The sequence below is a fragment of the Triturus cristatus genome, chromosome 4_2 (assembly GCF_964204655.1).
Source record: "Triturus cristatus chromosome 4_2, aTriCri1.1, whole genome shotgun sequence".
Classification (NCBI taxonomy): domain Eukaryota; kingdom Metazoa; phylum Chordata; class Amphibia; order Caudata; family Salamandridae; genus Triturus; species Triturus cristatus.
This window is the reverse complement of record NC_140586.1, coordinates 82,508,637-82,529,230: the sequence shown is the minus strand read 5'-3', so window position 1 is coordinate 82,529,230 and position 20,594 is coordinate 82,508,637. Positions and strand designations below refer to the sequence as shown.

At 48.0% G+C, this 20,594-nt stretch overlaps 1 protein-coding gene across 4 annotated transcripts in view; it reads left to right on the top strand.

The window, feature by feature from the left end:
• The window catches only part of TSPAN16 (tetraspanin 16), a 55,846-nt gene continuing 35,252 nt past the window's right edge, over nt 1–20,594 (top strand). For 2 of the 4 annotated variants that reach the window (XM_085600037.1, XM_085600040.1), the window contains exon 1: nt 1,198–1,399. The gene's annotated coding sequence lies outside the window, so the exon portion shown is untranslated. Of the gene's footprint in view, nt 349–729; nt 812–1,197; nt 1,400–20,594 lie in introns of those variants that run through there. The other 2 variants (XM_085600038.1, XM_085600039.1) reach the window with 2 other exon arrangements.

Here is a 20,594-nt window from a genome sequence, read left to right as displayed (position 1 = left end):
TGGCTGTCCTCCTGGGAGGCATCAGGTGTGATGAGGAATCCCAGAGCCGCACTTCAGGTACATCTCATGCCCAGTGCCGTAGCTAGGAGAAGAGATTTCAGCCTTAACAACATGACTCACTGACTTTATACTGCTGGCTTCACATCTACTAGCAGCGCTTAGTAAACAGATAGCGGGAAGAGGGAATACCTGTTGCAATCTCATTATCTAGTCTTGGGCACACTATGACCCAAGATTGAGAAGGAGCAGGAAGAGTGTGAGACTTGCGGAGCAGGAGACCTCAACTACAAGGTCCAGAAGGAAAAAGAGAGGGATTGCTGGAGTCCCAGAGGGTTTGGAAGGTGCACAGTAAGTGACAATGTGAAGCAGCGAGAAGAGTGAGTGCCATATAGGCACAGCTTTAGAGCGTCGGATGAGAGAAGCAGAAATTGAGGGTAAGGGGCAGACAAAGAGTTTGAGGAAATCAGGTAAAGCACAAGTTTGACATTAACAGAGGGAGAGAAGCAACAAAGTACTGAAGGTGTAATGACGGCGTGAGGGTTGACAGTAAAAGAGGTGATGAATGAGTGACGTAGGAAGAGGATCGACAAAGGTTGGAAGATAATAGTTAAAGAGACAAACAGGGGAAACTGAGAGGAAAAGACTGACAATGTGAGATACAGAGCAAAGTAGATCTTGAAGAAGGGGCGAAGGAGGAAAGAGGGAGAAAGGAAGAGAAGAGAAGAAAGGAACGTGAAGTGCAAAGAAACTAGAAAAGCACAGAAGAGGCCACTTGAAAAGGCGCCCACACTTCCTATTGCAGCTATTGAAGGTAAGACGACAACGCACAGGCTTCAGGTGAACCAGCATGTGATCATTCCTGCCCCAACCCAGTCGACTTACCTGACATGTAAACAACTCTACCCCAGTATTGCAGATTTTGTGACCCCTGCTCCAGCCCTCCAGTCAGTATATTGGTCGGACGCTACATTTTCTTTGCAAGACCAATTCGTCTCTGGACTGGGCTCTACAACTGGGGAGGCAGGAAAGAAGTCTTCGTAAGTGGCGAGAATGGTGGACACCAAATGGTTAATTTATTGTGCAAGGTAGTAATTGGAATATTTTTTGTAGTTGAAAAAGTTATTGTTTAAGGGGACTGGTTAACTTTTGCCCTGTGCCTCGAGGTATCCAGATGCTGGCGGCCTGTAAGGACTTCTCCTGGATGGCCCGTGGGTGAGATGAGGTGGCGGAGTCTGTGATGGTGACACAGCGCTCCAGATCACCGTGAGAGACAGGAGCGGTTCCAGTGTGAGAATTACTGAGCTCCGGTCACTGGTAACAACCTGCGTTATTGTGTGAGGGCGCCGAGCGTCCGGTCTCTAGGGGGAGACATCTGCACTGGGGCGACCAGAGAACCAAGGTTAGTTCCGACAGACTGCCTCAGACCGGGAATAACAAAGCTCGCAGGCACGAGGAGGGTCTGTTGTGGAGAGTGGGCGCAGAGAGCGAGGCCGGACTTTGGGTCCGACTCTTTGGTACCGACGGTTCCTGCCCTGAAGGGCACAGCGCGCCTGGACACTAAAGGCGCCTGCTGCGCCTGGACAGGTGTGTGTGCGCTGCGAGCTGGGGGCTGGGAGCGTCCCTTGTCGCTGGAGGCCTGCTGCTCCTGGACGCGGGTGGAGAGGAGGGGTTGGTAGCGTTCACGGGGGTGGTGGATGCGAGGGCAGGTTGGTATAGGTCCCTGTCGCTAGGGGCATCCTGCTTCTGTACGTGTGTGGTTGGAGAGGGATTGGTAGAATAGAGGCGTGCTGAAACTCCGCGGGGGTAGTGGCGGGTCATTAGAGGCCTGCTGCTCCGGGGACGGGCGTGTGGGCTGGGGGCTGGTAGCGTTCACTGTCGCTAGAGGGCATGCTGCTCCTGCACGGGGTGGTGATGGTGGCGAGGGTAGCTTGGTAGAGGTCCCTGTCGCTAGGGGCCTGTTGTTTCTGCACGAGTGTGGATGGAGAGGGGTTGGCAGAGTTCACCCTAGCTAGAGGCGTGCTGCGCCTCCACGGGGGTAGTGGCGGGGACAGGGTCACTGTCACTAGGGGGGTGGGAGGGGGGCTTCTGCTTCTGTGTGTAGAGAGTATAGTTCACAGCCACTAAGGGCTTGATGCTGGCTGTAGAAACCGAGCTCCTCCAGGTCACCGGGACAGGCAGCTTCGTGACTAGGGTGGGGAAGGAGGGGGTTCACTAGGGGTGTGCTACTTCATCCAGAGTCGCAGGTCGCTGGGGGCAGGCTGCTGCTGCACCGGGTGTCGCAGAGCTCCTGCCTAGGGTGACCAACTGGCATTGGTGCAAATTCAGGACGGTGAGTGTAAAAATTCAGGACAAAGGGTCAAAATTCAGGACACAAATTCAGGACAGGAGGTCAAAATTCAGGACAAAACTTCAGGACAATAGGTAAGTTTTACAGACACATCAGAGGAGGTCACGCAATGGTATATAAGTAAGCCCAGCCATATCCAAACATATTCAACCATTTGCAAACCTATCCATCATGTATCCTTCCATCTATCATTTCACTCATCCATCCACTCTTCTACCCATCCATCCATTCACTCATCCATCCAGCCATTTACCCTTTCATCCATCCAGCCATCCTTTCACTTACTCATCCATCCACCCAGTCACTCATCCTTCCACCCATCCACCCTTTCAGTCATCCATCCATCCTCCCTTTCTCTCTCCATCGACCCTTTCACTTGGCCATCCTTCCTTCCATCCATCCACCCACCCATCCATCTACTCATCCACTCATGAATACATCCATTGACCCTATCACTCATCCATCCTTTCTCTCATCCATTTATCCTTTCACTTCTTCACTCATCGATTCATCCTTTTGTCCACCTACCCTCCCTTTCACTCACTCATCCATCCATCCTTACATCCACCCTTTCACTCATCTGTCCATCCATTCACCCATGCCCTTATCAATTCATCAATTCATCCATCCTTTCACTCATCCATCCACCCTTTTACCATCCAGCTACCCTTCCACCCATACATCCAGCTATTTACCTTTTCTCTCATCAATCCATCCATCCTCTCTCATTATCCATCTATTCAATCTTTCATTCATCCATTCGCCCTTTCACTAATTCATCCAGCCATCCACACATCCCTTCACTTACTCACTCGCTCACATTTTCATATTCATTTTGAGCTGAGCCTTTTTGAGAAGAGGCCCATCAAGAACTTCACCCTCGCTGCAGGAGCCATTCCAGGACTGGGACAGAAGCCACCCAGGGCGGAGACAGGATTCACCATGGGGGGGACATGAGCCATCACAGGCGGGGGGGGGGCAGGAGCCACCACAAGGGGGGAAAGGAGCCATCACTGGGGGGAGGGAGGGGGCAGGAGCCATCACAGGAGGGGGAACAGGATCCACCAGGGTGGGCACAGGGGTGGGCATGCAGTATTCTAGTATCATCTTGGCCCCTCCAGGGTGGGGTAGGGCTCCTCACCCCTTCCTGGACAAGACAACGAGACGACAGGCTCTCTTTCCAAAATGTTATTTTTGCCATCCCCCACTGTGATGTACAGTACTTAAAGGAGATACTCCAAGAGAACTGATTTAACTGATTGTCCTCCATACTTTGTTAATCAGTGTGGGTGCGATTGTGCCATTTCTTAATTTTATTACATTATAGACTGCATGTTTGAAGAACCCCTCTAAATTGCAGGGACATGAAGCATTCAGGGCTGTTTACATCTGAATAGATGCCCCTGCTCCTGAAGCTGCAGCCCTTCCCTCTCAGTCACCTTCAAACACCTCTTAACAGCTCATCAAGGGCTGAAGGTGTGAGGGTTGCCATCCCGCTGTGCCTCTCCAATGCTGCTGGGTATCTGAGCTTTGCTACTGCATGGGAGTCTGTTCCCCCACCCCCCCCCCCCAACCTCAACAACATCTGAGTCAAGCAGGGAGGTGGGTGGAAGCTGTGCCGGCTTTAGGGTGGTGCGACCGGTGCCCGGTTAAAATTACGGACAAATGGCGTCCGTTAAAAAATCCTTCACGGACAACGGACAGACGGCCGAAATTATGGACTGTCCGTGAAATTTACAGACGGTTGGTCACCCTATTCCTGCCCACTAGGGGCCTGCGGCTCCTTAGGGGGAAGGGGCGGGGAGGGCTTAGCGTTATCGGACTTCAGGGGCATGCGGCACTGGACTGGGGCCTGAGGGCGAAGGTTGGGATGGGAGCACTCAGAGTTCATGCTCACTAGAGGCATGCTGGCCTGTTCCTCTGGAGACCAGAGCTCTAGCCACGGAGAAGAGGCTGATTCTGTACCAGCAGTGGCGCTGAAATAATTTTCAGGGTGAAGATGCTGGCTGTGAAAGTCACCTGACTTAAGTCCCTTAGTGCCTTTCATGCCCGGCCCGGGGTGTAGCTATCAATATTGAAGCACGTGCAGTTGCAGGGGACCCAAGGTGGAGGGGAACAGCAGTTTGTTTCATTTTGCCAGCACCCCAGACGGCCCAGGCGACTTTGGGAGGATTTTGGTTTCAGCTCTTTAGATTCAACACACCCAGCGAGACAGCAGCTGTGAGCCTGCGCATACACTTGCACACGGTCGTTTGTTGACTTTAATCTCAGCAGTTCAATTAAAAAGCCAAATAAATTGGTTGGTGCACTGTTGTATCATATGCAAATCCTGATTTGCTTCTGGCTTGTGCCCACTCCTAACCCCTAAAATCATCCTTACCTCCCTTTAACTCTACCCACCCAGAGCCCTAAAATCATCGTTACCTCACATTACCTTTACCGGCCCCTCAACACCCAAATCACATTACCTCTACACACCCGTGAACTTTCAAGTAACCCATACCTCTTGGGCTGTTCTGTGCTAGCTATGAAAGCGCTGGGAGGCCTACTGGTAGCCATGCGCTATACAAAAACTTCTGAATAGAATAGGACCTCTCTGTACCCTACCCACCACTCCACCCTCAAGTCACCCTCTCCTACCTTTACTTCTACCCACCCCTCAGCCCTCAAGTTGCCCTCACCTCCCTTTAACTCTACCCACACCATAACGCTCAAGTTGCCCATACCTCTCTTTACTTCTACTCATTCCTGAACCCTCAAGTCGCCCTCAGCTCCCTTTATCTTTACCCACACCTAAATTCTAAAATCACCTTCACCTCCCTTTGCCTCTACCCACGCCCGAACAGTAAAGTCAGCCTCAACCCCCTTTACCTCAACCCACCCCTGAGGTTTCAAGACACCTTCACCTCCCTTTACCTCTATCTAGTCCATAACCCTTGAGTAACTGTGCTCTCTTTGCTTCTGCCCACCCCTGAGCTCTTAAATCACCTCACCTCCCTTTACCTCTACCCACGGCGAAACCTCGTCACCCTCACCTCTCTTTTCCTCCAACCACCCGAACCCTCAAGTTTCCCTCGCCTCCCTTTATCTCTACCCACCTCTGAACACTAAAGTCACCCTCACCTCTCTTTACCTACCGATCCCTAAACTATAAAATCATTTTTTTAAATAATATAATGACATCGATACTGCATGCACGCTCTAGACAACAGGATCACCAAGGCACTAGATCAAGTTGCACCTTGGTCGACTAATGCCCCCAGGAGACAGTCAAAATCTGCGCCGTGGTTCAACGATGAACTTAGGAGAATGAAGTCCTCGTGTAAAACCGCTGAACGGGTCTGGAGGAGAGACTCCTCCGATCCTAAGAAGGCCGACTACAAAACAAAACTTAGAACCTATCACTCACTAATAAGAAGGACTCAAGCAACTTACTATAACTCGAGAATTGAGCAGACGGAAAACTCGTCCCGAGAATTATTTGGAATTTTCAAGGACATATCGTTACTTACCAGAACCTCGCCGCCAAATAGTTGCTCAGTAGAAACCTGCGACCTGATCGCAGATTTTTTCTCAGACAAGGTAGCAAAAATGTATTCCACCTTCCCGGACGAGGCAAGGAACGGAGGGGGGTGGACGATGAGGAGCCTAGCATAGAGAAGACCCCAAGCCTCTCTAGATTTGTACCCCCATCATTGGAGTAGCTTAAAAACATTGCCTTAAGTATCAAGTCCGATAAGAGAGAGTATAGAAATCTTGGCACCCTATATTGGTCACCTCCTGAAACTCTCCTATGAATCAGGGGCGTTCCCTAGGCAATGGAAGGAGGTGGTCGTCATCCCAATTAAGGAAAATCCAGGGGTGAAGGCAAGCCAGTTGGATAATTACCGACCAGTCTCGCTCCTTCCATACTTTGCCAAAATCGCAGAGAAGGTGGTTAACATACAACTAACCTCATATATGAATGAGCACAACCTATTACAACCCACTCAGTCAGGCTTTTGGGCCTCTTATTCAACAGAGTCAGCTCTGCTGGTATCTACTGAAACAATACGTTGGCATGCAGATGACGGCAAGACGGTGGCGCTGGTGCTGCTTGACCTCTGCGCCACTTTCGATACCGTCAACCACTCGTTGCTCCTGCGATGCCTCAAAAAAGGAGGGCTGGAAAAATGGGCCTTGGAATGGATGAGATCCTTCTTACAAGATCGGAGCTTCCAAGTGTCTCAGAGGCCATTCTATTAGAAAAGCATTAGGCTGGCACAAGGAGTACCTCAGGGGTCTAGCCTTAGTCCCACCCTTTTTAATTTATATATGTCCCCCTTAGCAGACCTAATTGCAAAATACGACATTAGTGTCGTGTCATATGCGGATGACACACAATTAGTTGTATCCCTATCGCAAGCCCATGACAAGGCAGCCACCAATTTCTCCACTTGCTTACAGGAGCTAGAGGTCTGGATGGCTAGCAATTGCCTTAAATTGAATGGAAACAAGACGGAGGTTCTAATAGTTGGCAGGACTCCGTCTATATGAACCTCAAGGTGGTGGCCTCAGTCCCTGGGCTCCACCCTGCTCTCAAGGAACAGGTGAAGAATTTGGGGATATGGTTGGACCCGAAACTTTCCTTCGACCACCACACCAGGGTGGTTGCCGGAAAATGTTTCGGAATAATGAAGGTCCTCCGGAAGACACTAGATGTGCTCCCTGCAGCCACCACACCAGGGTGGTTGCCGGAAAATGTTTCGGAATAATGAAGGTCCTCCGGAAGACACTAGATGTGCTCCCTGCAGCCACCAGAAAAACACTGGTCCATGCACTGGTGACATCGCGCCTGGACTACGGGAATGCGCTGTACCTTGGGGCAAATAGGAGGTGTGTTCAAAGACTGCAAGGCATTCAAAATGCGGCAGCTCGCCTTGTTCTGAGGCTACCCAGAAGAGCGCCATCCAAGAACGCTCTCGCAACGCTACACTGGCTCCCGGTTAGGGAGAGAATTGTGTTCAAAACACTATGCATTAGTCACCGCATCCTGCAGGGAGAGGGCCCTTGCTACCTACACAATCTACTGACCCCTTACATACCTACCAGGGCTCTGAGATCTGTGGGAACAGGAAGGGTAGAACTACCAGTAATCAAAAGAGCACGGATGGGGGAAGATCTTTCAGATGGCTGGCTGCTGAACTCTGGAATGACCTTCCGCAGTCCCTCAGGTCTGAACCATCAGAGGGGATCTTCAGTAAAAAATTAAAAACATTCCACATATGATGCCTCTGCGAGGTACGGTTTTATCCTGCACATCCTGTCCAGTGACGGGTAACTAGCTGCAGCGCGGGGACATACTGGGTAGTATAACCATGCGCTTTAGAAACTCATTTATTATTATTATTATAAAAAATGTTATTTGAAAAAAAATACCTGCATGCTACAGGTACATATACTTAGCTACATGGTATATGTCCATCCCGGTAAAGGCTGATTCCCCTCAGGCAGGACACACATCCCCGCTCCTTCCTTAAACACTCTTCTGCTGTCACCCTGGCGCCTCTAAATGTTTTGGGGGCACTGTCGGTTGTTTTATGCCCTTCAATATGTTTGGCAGGCAGCTTTGCCTCTTTGACAGCTTGCCCCCTCCCAATGCCTGCTGGAAACAGGGTCATCGAGCAGGAAGGAGTGTGCAAGCGAGAAAGTTGGCCAGCCCTAGCTGTCCATGGCTACGTAATTATTTGTGGGTCAAGGGTCTCTTGAAGAGCACTCTCTGTTCCACTGCAGCCACTACAGTTCTCGCCGGGCCGCTGAAACGCAGTCACATTTTTGAAAATTACATACTGTCCGAATTGCAACATTTTGCACAGGCTGCATGATGGTCATAAGATAGGCAGTCAGACCCAAGTACAAGCTGTTACAGAAGTAAATTCTGGAAAAATGCACCAAGCGACAATTGTACCAAGGTGTGCCTCAAGAAGGAGGTGCGAAGAAAAAAGCCTTCATTGGATAAATCAGGGCTCTGGAGTGTCCCGAAGTGAGGCCCTCTGAAAACCTACTTCATAAATAAATAAAATAAATGACAGTGTAGAAAGGAGGGAACATAACTCACACAAAAGATATTTGTTTGAGTTACACCATCTCAGGAGCAGAGGGTAGAGTGACACTTTATCGCTTCAAGCATGGAAAATTATAATCCCACCTGGCGGTGTAGGGCAAAATTGATAATTCTGCACATCATGACTTTGCAAAATTAGTGTGAAGTTTAGGGTTTTTTCCCCCAACAAAATATGGCAAAAACCCTACCAAATATGCATTTAATTTTCTGGGGAACACATCTGCAAAAAACAATTTGGAGAGTTTTCTTTCCAAGAAAGAGATTCCAATTTCATACTTAACATTTTCAGGATTCTCTCAGAATTTCACTAAATTTGCAGAATCGAAATCCTGGTGCCTAGGATGCAAACAGGCGTAGGGTGATGGCTGCGGCTGTCTTAATGTACTGCAAATTAAATTAAAATAGTTACATTTTCAGTTAGGGGCGCCAGGCCAACGCCGCCCCACGTCCTCATAATTGAAAAAAAAGCCAACCTGAAGGCAAGAGCCAATGCATGAAAGCATCTTGGTGCTTACAATTATAAACATGGAGCTGGTAAGGGCCCCGTGCCTTTAATATCACTTTAGTTCGATTCAAAAATAGCAGCCAGTTGTTACTTTTGTTCTGAACTGCGTCAGGGGTTGTCAAGAGGCGTTGCCATGGCACAGCATCACAGCGTGTGGGAAGGTAGTGCAGGCTGGCCTCGGCGTATTTTTTTCACCTGACGTAAATATTGCCGAGCCTTTTGATACACCCGCTTGCGACTGCTGCACTGTTTTCCCATAAAGAGCAGCAATTGAAATCAAAGCCTGGCAGGTGGGTAGAGTTCTTCTGTCTACGAGTTTTGATATATATTTGGTCAAACTAAAATTTTCTCGCAAAACATAATTTGAAATTATATTCCTATCACTTTATTTTGCTGCAAAGAAATGTCAGTGGTTGTCATGTATGTAAAGGACAAGAATGACTATACAATTACAATAAAATTCTCTGCAATGTTAAAAAGTTTCACTAGATGGCAGCAACGTGCCGCAAATATTTCCCACGTTGTTCCTCGTTTAGGCTTCTTCAAAATTTGCCAGATTTTGTCGAGGGAAGTGTTTTAAATAAGCAGGTACTCAAAGCCGCACTTTTTTAGTTTGAAATGGAAAGAACCTGCGTTTTTTATCAGGGGTTCCAATACTTTTAACATAAGTTTCCCTGCACTTCTCAGTAGCAAACAAGTACTCTGGAATAGTGAGTACCTACATTTTTATTATATTGTCCTTTCAAGCACGGGTTCAGGAGATACGTGTGTGTGTGTGCGTGTGTGTTGGGGGGAGGGGGGCATTTGTCTGAAGGATAGGGTTGTACTTGAGGGTCAAATCGGCTTACTCGTTCTCAACGGTCCCAAGGGGATTTCCCCTCTGCTCAGAGCTGACTGGACCGAAGATGTGGACACTGCACAGATTAGAGGGTTGGAGAGGTCAGGGCAGGCCACGCAGGGTGGGGTTTAGAGAGAGTCAGCCAGTGCGTAGATCTGTACGTAGGAAAACATGTCCCTGAGGGCATCATTTATGAAAAGTGTTGCATAGCTGCGTGAAAACAGCAATGAAGCACTTTTCAGTGGGCCCTCCTTGCGACACCATGGACGCGCCGTATTTACTGTAGAGTGCTCCCTGTCGCAAGGATTTACAGATACGTCAGTATTCCTGACGTATCTGTAGGTGCAAAAGTGGCGCATTGCTAGGGTGTGTCTGAAAACAGACGCAACTCCAGCAATGTGTCCTTTCACAAGGGGCAAGCCCCATGTGAGAGGGCCTGCGTCAGTCTTACGCCTGCTGTGAGGCAGGCGTAAGGATTTGACGCAGTGGTGTCCTAGAAGTGTCGCAGTGAGATCTCATAGATTTCACTGCAACACTTCTACGAGTCTTTTTTGCAGGGGAACGCCCATCCTGCATACATTATACCTGACGTAGGTATAATGTAGCACAGGGGTTTACAAAGTGACGCATCTGCTAAGATGCGGTACAAAATGGGGTGGTGATGGACGGAGCATCAGAACCAATCAAACACTCACACCCAGTCAACAGATCTGGGTTTGATCCATCACCGTTCTTTAGCCCACTCTGCCACCCCAGTTCAGACATGGCCATATGCAAATCAGTCTGACCCTGTGCCTCATGGGAACAGTCCAGCCCGAACTGCCAAGCCATGCCTTCCCTGGACCGGAAACAAGCTTCCTAGGACCGGTTTCTGGCTTTTCAGCCGTCTTCCGCCAGGCTTGCTTGAATCCAGTGGCAAAGTGAGCAAGGGACTCACGTCTGAGCATACCCTGCCAACTTATGGCGAACAAAGCGGTACAAAAGGGAGTGGTGATGGACGGAGCATCAGAACCAATCAAACACTCACACCCAGTCAACAGATCTGGGTTTTATCCATCACCGTTCTTTAGCCCACTCTGCCACCCCAGTTCAGACATGGCCATATGCAAATCAGTCTGACCCTGTGCCTCATGGGAACAGTCCAGCCCGAACTGCCAAGCCATGCCTTACCTGGACCCGAAACAAGCTTCCTAGGACCAGTTTCTGGCTTTTCAGCCGTCTTCAGCCAGGCTTGCTTGAATCCAGTGGCAAAGTGAGCAAGGGACTCACGTCTGAGCATACCCTGCCAACTTATGGCGAACAAAGCGGTACAAAAGGGGGTGGTGATAGACGGAGCATCAGAACCAATCAAACACTCACACCCAGTCAACAGATCTGGGTTTGATCCATCACCGTTCTTTAGCCCACTCTGCCACCCCAGTTCAGACATGGCCATATGCAAATCAGTCTGACCCTGTGCCTCATGGGAACAGTCCAGCCCGAACTGCTCAGACGTGAGTCCCTTGCTCACTTTGCCACTGGATTCAAGCAAGCCTGGCTGAAGACGACTGAAATGCCAGAAACCGGTCCTAGGAAGCTTGTTTCCAGTCCAGGGAAGGCATGGCTTGGCAGTTCGGGCTGGACTGTTCCCATGAGGCACAGGGTCAGACTGATTTGCATATGGCCATGTCTGAACTGGGGTGGCAGAGTGGGCTAAAGAACGGTGATGGATCAAACCCAGATCTGTTGACTGGGTGTGAGTGTTTGATTGGTTCTGATGCTCCGTCCATCACCACCCCCTTTTGTACCGCTTTGTTCGCCATAAGTTGGCAGGGTATGCTCAGACGTGAGTCCCTTGCTCACTTTGCCACTGGATTCAAGCAAGCCTGGCTGAAGACGGCTGAAATTCCCGAAACCGGTCCTAGGAAGCTTGTTTCCTGTCCAGGGAAGGCATGGCTTGGCAGTTCGGGCTGGACTGTTCCCATGAGGCACAGGGTCAGACTGATTTGCATATGGCCATGTCTGAACTGGGGTGGCAGAGTGGGCTAAAGAACGGTGATGGTTCAAACCCAGATCCGTTGACTGGGTGTGAGTGTTTGATTGGTTCTGATGCTCTGTCCATCACCACCCCCTTTTGTACCGCATCTGCTAAGATGCGTCACCTTGTAAAAATTTCGTAGTGTGGCGCATATTTTATGTCACCGGTGCGTCTCAAAAAGTGACGCATCGGCAGCGCAACAGGCCCATAAATAAGCCCCTGAGTTTCCAGACCTGGATGAATCAATTCTGGAAACCCCAGGCTACATGTAAGGGCCCGGAGCGAATACCACCCGAAGTTGAAGCTCAGGGTGAGATACTGCACATCTCAATGGAGGCCTTAAATGCTGACACCAAAAACTGGTGTGAACGGTTTCTGTATCTGTTTTCACACTAGCGCTGATTTAACACCGAGGACAGATGTAGCAACCTCAGTTGCGGCACACACCGGTACATACATCAAGCGCAAACAAAAAATAAGATGTAAGCAGTAATGAATTCTGGCACATTTTAAAGTCTGTTTGTAAAGGCGGATTTAAGTAACAGAAGGACGATCGGGCCCAGGGCTGCCAAACATGCTGGTCGCATACAAGCGAGTAATAACATAAACCATTTTATTTTATCAAAAGCATGTAACAGGGCTCAAGTCGAGGATCAGGCGGGTAGATGGCGTCTACCCACTCATTTCACAGGATGGGCGCTGTCTACCCTGCCAAGAAGTTGGGCCCCACAAAAAAATGCTACACTATCCCGGTGTAATTTTCAGACACTGGCACACTTTCAGCATGGCTTGCACGTTGTCGTCTTTTGTTCCGAGCAGCAACATGCAGGCGAGGAAGGTGGGTCGACAAAAATTCTTGAGGAGCGCCTTACAAGATCACAGTCTAGTGGGCTTTTATACAGAATAATCATCCCACATAAACTTAATTATTTTGCAACCCCCAAGAGACATTATTAACAAGAGGTTCTCAGTGCAAGGAATAACAGTGATTGGTTACCTCTGTTTATTGTTAAGATTATTTGACTGGTACTATTAGTACTTTCTCAGGTTTTGTTCATTTTTGTGAACAGACTATGTTAATGTTGTTAGTGCTTAAACTTCTTTTTGCACAAGTCACAGTTTAGTATGTCATATGTTATTTGTGTTGAGTACTGATACATTCATCATAGTTCTGTGTTACATTATTATGCGCAAGAAAAGGTCAAAAGTGGCCCTTCCATGACATGTTGTATGTTGTTCCAGGTGTAAAAATAATGTTGAAAAGAATTGTGAATAAACACAAGGGCTGAGCCAATTAATTTACTGGTCCTTGTTTATAAAGACATTTTGTGTTTGAAATAATACAGCTAGATACAGTTTTTCTTGCAGTATTTTAAGAGGCCCAATCTAGCTGGTTAAAAAGGGAACAACCCCCTCATACATCATAGACTGAATACAGAAGGCCCTGCAGAGGATTGACCTAAAAATCTGGCACCTGCGTGTTACACAATGGGCTTTGCAGGAGACATATTAACCCTCTATGCTACTTTGATTCAAAACCAGGGCTAGACATAACAGATCTCTCCAGCAAATATGTAAACCTCCAGAGTTATCTTACCATTATTATTGTTCCCTGAAATTTAGATGACACACAAAGATATTTGCAACAGGTGACTTAACCCCATAAGATATTTTAAAATGCAGACTTTGCAACCAATTAAGCAGCTCAGATTTACTGCCAATTTTCTACTTGTTGCTAATTTCTTTATTGCAGGCTTTAAACAAATAGATATATAAGCTGAGGCCCAGATTTTGCATTGGGGTTGCATCACTTTTTTTTAAACAACCCTGAAACAAAATCTCATTTGTAAAACACTGTAATGTGCACTGTAGGAGAGTAGATCTGCCTCTTATGTTGCCCCCACTTTTTTTTCTAATGTTTACACTGGTTTCTGGCTATATCCTGGCCGGGAACCTGCTAATCAGGGCCCCAGCCTCTCTGTTCTCTCTAAACAACATGGAGTGCATATTAAGTGCACTAGTGATTGGATACTGTGGTGCCTTATGAGTCCCTAGTATATGGTACCTTAGGTACCAAGGGCATAGGTACTTCACAGGCCTACCAGGGGCTGAAGCATATATTATGCCACCCCTGGGAAGCAGACTACATCTGACACCACAGGCCTGCTACTGCAGCCTGGGTGAGGTGGTGCTAGCACTCTTCACTGAGATATAGGTTCACTATATCTCTCCTGCACACACATTTAAACCTATCAGTCACCCCTAAGGCAGGCCCTATCACTCCTGAGGGCAGGGTGCTTGGTTTCCATGTAAGGGGTTGCCTCTGCCTGAGCAGGGCCCCTCTGCAGCTCTCAGAGTCCATTCTCTGGGGCTGTTTGTGAATGCGGTCAAAACCAAATACTCTTAAGTGCATTATAACCTAGCGGTAAATGCTAACTTTGGGATGGCTGTATCAAAACATGTTGTGTTTGGTGTCAAACACTTTGGAATCATACCCCCACACCAGTAACTGGTGTGGGAGTATGATCCCAACCTTCTAGAGGGATAGACATGTACCTACTGTGGAAACGCGGTAGAATCCTGAAGAGCCCTGGCATCACAAAATGGATGCCACCAGTCACAGACACTGGGCTGCCCTCCTGCTGATGACTGAAACTCGCAGTGGAGGAGGCCCAACAATAGGTATCCTGTCACAGGGAGGTGTGACCACCTCCCAGACAGGGTTTAGTGTATTGGGGCTGGGTGGGTGCCCTCCTAGAGTGCTTTGACGTCCTGCACTGGGGGAGCAGTAGGCTCCTCTGTGCATACACCAGTTCAAACCGGCTCAGGGGCTACCTATCCCTGCTCTGGCGCGAAACTGGACAAAGGGAAGTGGGTGTAACCACCCACTCCCCTGACCCTCCCATAGGTGTGGTCATAGAGCTAGTCCCTCCCTTCCTTCTAGTATAAGTTAGGGAACCCTTGCCATTGCAAACTAGATACCCCTGGACGAAGACGAATCCCGGACCTTCGACGTTCCACTACCTTTGGAAGATGGCAGAATCTCCCTTGGAGTCAAGGAGTGACTCCCCTGCTTGGCAGGCACCAAATCTTGCAATCAACGGTCGCAAACTCCATCGCTCTCCTTAGAGCCCGAAGTCCTTGCAGCCCAGGAAGAGGATTTCCTGACTTCTCCAAGGCCATCGTGAGTCCCCAGTGACGCTGAGGCAAGTGGACCCCACGAGTGACGAGGAACCGCAATCCCTGGGTACCGTGCACTATTTACTAGTGCAACCCCTTCACGACGTTCTAAGAACCTGTGCTTTGGGCCATGTATGGTCCAAGCCTCTAGCAGGAATCCCTTTGAAGATTAGAGGCCTACCCCGTCCCGAGTGACCGTACGCCCCTGTTGAGTGGATTCTCCTGAGGCGTCTTCGCGATCCCTTGCCGGTTGGCTTGTGGGTCCCCTGAAGACTTTTCTACAGTTCCAAAGGGCTTCCCTGGTTGCTCCACACCCGCCCTGACTTACCCTTGCTGGGTGAGTCCCTCAGACCTTGCTGGTCTGCACCGCTGACTTTTTATCCTTTCCACAAGACTTGCTGTTACCAAGGCTTGTTGGCTCCAATCTGGTCACTGACACCGCAGTAAGCTGCAGACTTTGTGGGACATGCCAAATCGAGCTCCTGGTCATCATCGACGCCTCCGGGACCTCGTGGCTGAAGAGTCAAGACACCCATGGATCACGTGAAATCACCCAACGACTGTGGGCATCCATCTTCCTTGCCCCGGGTCACTGCCAAGTGACTTTGAACACTGTCCCCTCTCCTTTCAGGTCTTCCTTCTTCTGAATCCAGGCTTGGATTCCACCGGACACTTCTCCTGTCTTCACAAGCAGCAAGTCTTCATTGGCTCCCATTGAAAACGACACCTTGACCCGACACCAAAAGACACCTATGCACCCGGCTTCCCTGGGTGAGGTAACTCCAGCACTACAGTGCTCCTGTGGGTGTTGGCTCTAGAACTACTTACCCTGTAAGTGACTTGCTTGTAGACTCTCCCGAAGTATCCTAAAACTCTTAATTTCCAATCGCGACTTGCTCCATTGAAGTCAATAGGGATTCGTGGCTGTGTTCTCACACTGCATGCGTCTCCCGTGCGTCCTTTACTTACCTGCCTTGGGTGGTTTCGTGAGGCCCCAGCGCTTCTGAAGGCCCTAGGCCTTGTCCCCTTGCAAGTCGTTATTTCTAAGTCTCTTTTTTAGTATATGGTCTGGTACACCCCTAGGGCCCCAGCCATATTTGTGGCTAATTTATTGTGAAACATTGATTTATGCATATGTTCCTGACTTCTAATCTCATAAAGAGATTAGCAGAGTTGTTAGTAATAAATACATATATATTTGATATATATACCTGTGTGGTGTCCTTTCATTTAGTGATTCAAGAGATTATAAGGTAAAACAAGCTGCTTTACATTCCTCTAAAGACTTAGCCTGAAGGCTGCTCTCCACAGCTACCACTAGGATAGCTTTCTTGAAAGGTTGTCTTAAACCTACTACCATAAGAGTCGAATTGTACTGGTGCAAGGTGTCCCCTTTAACTAGTGAACAGCATATACCAGGCCAACTTCTCACATGCACAAATGTGTTTGTGATAGCCCTGCTAAACATATGTATGAGATCTTAAGATCTGATATCATTTCTCGTTATGTAACTTCTTGTTAGGTCATGGGTTGTGATGTCACTTCCTGTGATGCTACATGTCATTTCACACTCCATGATGTCACGTGCCATGATGTCACTGGTATGCTGCTTAACTTGGTTGGTCCCCCACTTTTTTTTAGGACTTGTGCCCCAAACACGCTGATAAAGTTGTAAAGTTGAGTTCCTGATTTTTGTACGGTAGATGGTGCACCCGGTGATCTTTTATTTTGACCTGGAGAGATTTACTTAACATTTAAAAAATCTCCAATAGCTGCTCCCAGGGCTTTAAGTGGGTTGAAAAAACTGGGGGGGGGGGTCCCTCAAAGGGGCGTGGCCAATGTAATTAAAGGTGTGGCTTAAAACACCTAAGCTAAAAATCTGTGATTAGCATAGTGTGCAGTCTGACTTGTATTTTGCTGTTTGTCATTGCATCCAGATATATGATACAACAAGTATAATCATACCTACAAGAAGTCAGGACTATTGCCTTTGTCAATGGTTGTTAGTTGCATAAGATAAATAAGCAGCAACTATGGCTTGTATATAATATTGAAAAAACTTCCACTTAAAGCCCTGGTGACACCACGACAATGTTGCTTTCAAAAAGAGAAGGGAAATCCAGAGAGAAAAGGACTCTCTTTAAAGGATTTCCCTTCCCCTTAAATGCTCACCTGGCATGACGCCATGCCGTAATGTCTCCACCAGTGAGAAGTGAGCAGTGTGAGCACGCGCACATCGATGTGCCTGCTGTCACTGTAGTCCGGAAAAAAACGGCCCGGCTGTGTCAAGGCACAAAACAGAGCCCAAGAGGGACCCGTTTCTCGAGGCACCCTTTAAAAAACCTGCCGGGGCTCAGCACCGGTGAGGCCCAGCCCACTTAAAGCCCTGGCTGCTCTTCTGTCAGTTTCAAGTAGGCGGGACTCCTACAAAAGGCATTTGAACAAGAACTCAACAAAAGAACCCGCACAAGACCGAAATTATCCTGCACAGCATGTTCCAAGGTCTGCCGCAATCTACCCCAGTCCTCAGAAGCCTACCCCAGCCCTCTAGGAATATGCCCTTCCTCCTACACACTATATTTATTAGTTCCTAGTTGACTGCTGACGCCGTTTTCAGAAAGTTTTGCTCAAACAAATACCACCTCTGGATAATGGAGGGGCCAAATCCAGTAGTGTGTTACAAAATCATTAGGCCCCACAGCAGGCGAGGGGCCCTAAAACGTCCCTATATCACACATATTCATATGCCTCTGGGGCTGAATGGAGCTTCCCCGAACGGTGGGGGCTTCCTTGCACAGCAGGGGATTCAGGGGCCCATGATCCGCTCCTGGGTTGATCTGGCAGTAGGGATATCTAAACTGCGAGTGTTTTCTCATCAAACCCCTCCAAAAAACGCAAAGGTCCGAGTTGAGAAATGATAAAAATGGGCTAAACATCAACCGCCCTAAAAACAAGCATTTGCAATGCAATAGGTCTCGCATTTACGCAAGTTTAAATCAGCATTGTAAATGACACTGCGTTTTATTTATATTTTCAGAAACCAAAACAAAATTAAAGGCATTGTCATTTACAATGCCAATAGCTCAAACTGGCGTAAATGTGAGACCTATTGCATTGCAAATGCTTGTTTTCTTTTTGTTTGCCGATCCGAGTTGGCGCGGTAAAGGAAAGAAAAACAAGGTAGCATTGTTGTGGGATAGCAACATGGAGAGGAAGGCAGAGGGCTGGGGAGGCAACAGGAAGTCAGGAGGTGCAAGCAAGATTCAGGCGCGGGTGGGGGTTAACAACACAGAGAGAGGGGGGGAATAATGATGAGAGAGATAAATCAAAATGGGGCAGGGGAGAAGCACACAGACAAAATAAAGGAGGCCTGGGGTGGCACACAGAGATTGAGCAACACGAGCGAGCTCGGCAGCGAAGTACTCAGGAGAGAGCTGGAATACACAAGCACTCTCTCAGAGTGCCTAAACAAAACGAAACAAGCAAAACAGAACTTGGTGACGGTAAGGGCAGATGGGTATAGAAAGGTGGTGAGGAATTTAGAGCCTAAGAGGAAAAGGGCCAAATCAACCAAGAAAGAGGAGGGGAGGGAAGGAGGATTGGTGAGCAGAGAGGGGGCAGAGCAAAGAAAACGAGAGACTGGGAGAGAGAACGGGTGCAAGGGGCAGAGAAAGGGATGGGCAGGGTGGAGAAAGGGAGGGGGTGTAGAAAATGCGGTAGGGTAAAAAGAAAATTACGAAAGCAAGTGGGAAGTGGCAGAACGGGCCATAGGGAAGCAATACACAAGTGCGCGCCTCACGCTGAAAGTAAAAAAAAAAAACGGCAAGACTGGTGAGAAGAGAGGGGGCAGAGCAAAGAAAATGAGGGACTGGGAGAGAGAACGGGTACGTGGGGCAGAGAAAGGGACGGGCAGGGTGGAGAAAGGGAGGTGGTGTAGAAAAGGCAGTAGGGTAAAAAGAAAATGTCAAAAGCAAGCGGGAAGTGGCAGAACAGGCCATAGGAAAGCAACACACAAGCACGCGCGCCTCGCATTGAAAATAAAAAAAAAAAGCGGCCCGCGCTCTGCTTAATGGCTGTTTTGAAGCACACTCGTGCTTGTGGCACCATCCGCCTTGCGGGAGCGAGCAACAGCCAATTAGCACGCGCGCCGCTGCTCGCTCTCGCAAGGTGGATGCCGTCACAAGCACGAGTGTGTGCTTCAAAAAGAGCAGAGCGACGGCTAAAGGCCCTCCTATGCAGCGCATGCGCGCTGCGTAGGCGAGACCTAAAAACGACTGATGGTCCTCTTCAGAAAATTCTATATTGAGTCTTGCAGGGACAGCGGTGAGCATTTCAAAGATGCTGCTCAGGCAGTTCCGAGCAGGCCAGTTACCCAAGGGAAATCCAGTTGTCGGCATGTGAACTTTTGTACATCTACTTACTGTTGTGGAGGAAAGTCCAGTTATCCCATCTGTGTCCTGGAATTCGTTATTTGTCTCTAATGGTTTTAGTTTACGGTTTTTGCAGTCCAATGGTCTTTGTTTTTCCCCGGGACACATATTATCCGATTGGGGAAAGCGTAATTCACCAAGTAGCATTTGGATTTATTTAACTGGAAACCACCCCACCTTTTAAAAAAACACTGGCAAGACCAATTGGTCTGGCCTTAGCAAATTGGTGCAAACGTTAACTTTTTATGTTAATCACAACCATATGCTACAAAAATAAAAACAAGAAGAAATAATTGAAACGTTCTACTGCTTAAACATGGTGGGTATATGTTTTCAATAAAAAATATTAAACATAAATAATAACCACTGTATGTAATTTTAATAGATCAGTACAGGTGCTTCCCAGCAGGCACATGTACTTAAAACAGGTATAGAAACCCATTTTTGTTCTAATGCGCATCACAGGAAAATATAATTCTCATTGGCACAAAGAAAAGGTACTATTGGTTTTGAATTACTGTAACCAGAAGACACAGTTTAAACACAAGACAAATAAAATGCTTTAAATAAATAAAGGATAGAAAGAAAAAACACTGGCTAAAGTATTTCCTTATCAGTTGTGACCCTGAAGTGTACTTCAGGGTCCCAGAGTGAGTGATGGCATATTGCCTGATCACTTGGGCACAGATGTGCTCAAGTGATCAGGCAATATGCCATCACTCACTCTGGAAGAGAGCGAATGGCTGAAGTGGGCTGACCCAAATAACCTCTAAATATGTATACACAGATTCATTTTGAGGTCTGGTGTTAGTAAATACCTTTTGATATTAGTAAAATTATATATGTAATATACTTACTTGTAGGGACTTTTAACTAGCCCTTTTCTTCCATTGGTCTGTTGGTGTGTCATTTTGTGTCACTCCCATTTTTCTTACGCCCACCATTGCATACAGCATAAGGCAATGGGTCAGCCCACTTCAACCCCTGGCCGACTTCACTGTGAGTGATGGCATTCAGCTCTTGCGCAACAGGTATTTACATACAAAAAGTAGTCCCCTTTAGTGAAAGGGACTGCTGGCTTAATGTGTACTTTTTGATCAAACCAAAACAGATTAGATTGTTTGACGAACCAAAACTCTTTTTGTAATAAACATTTACAACTATTAAAAAAAAA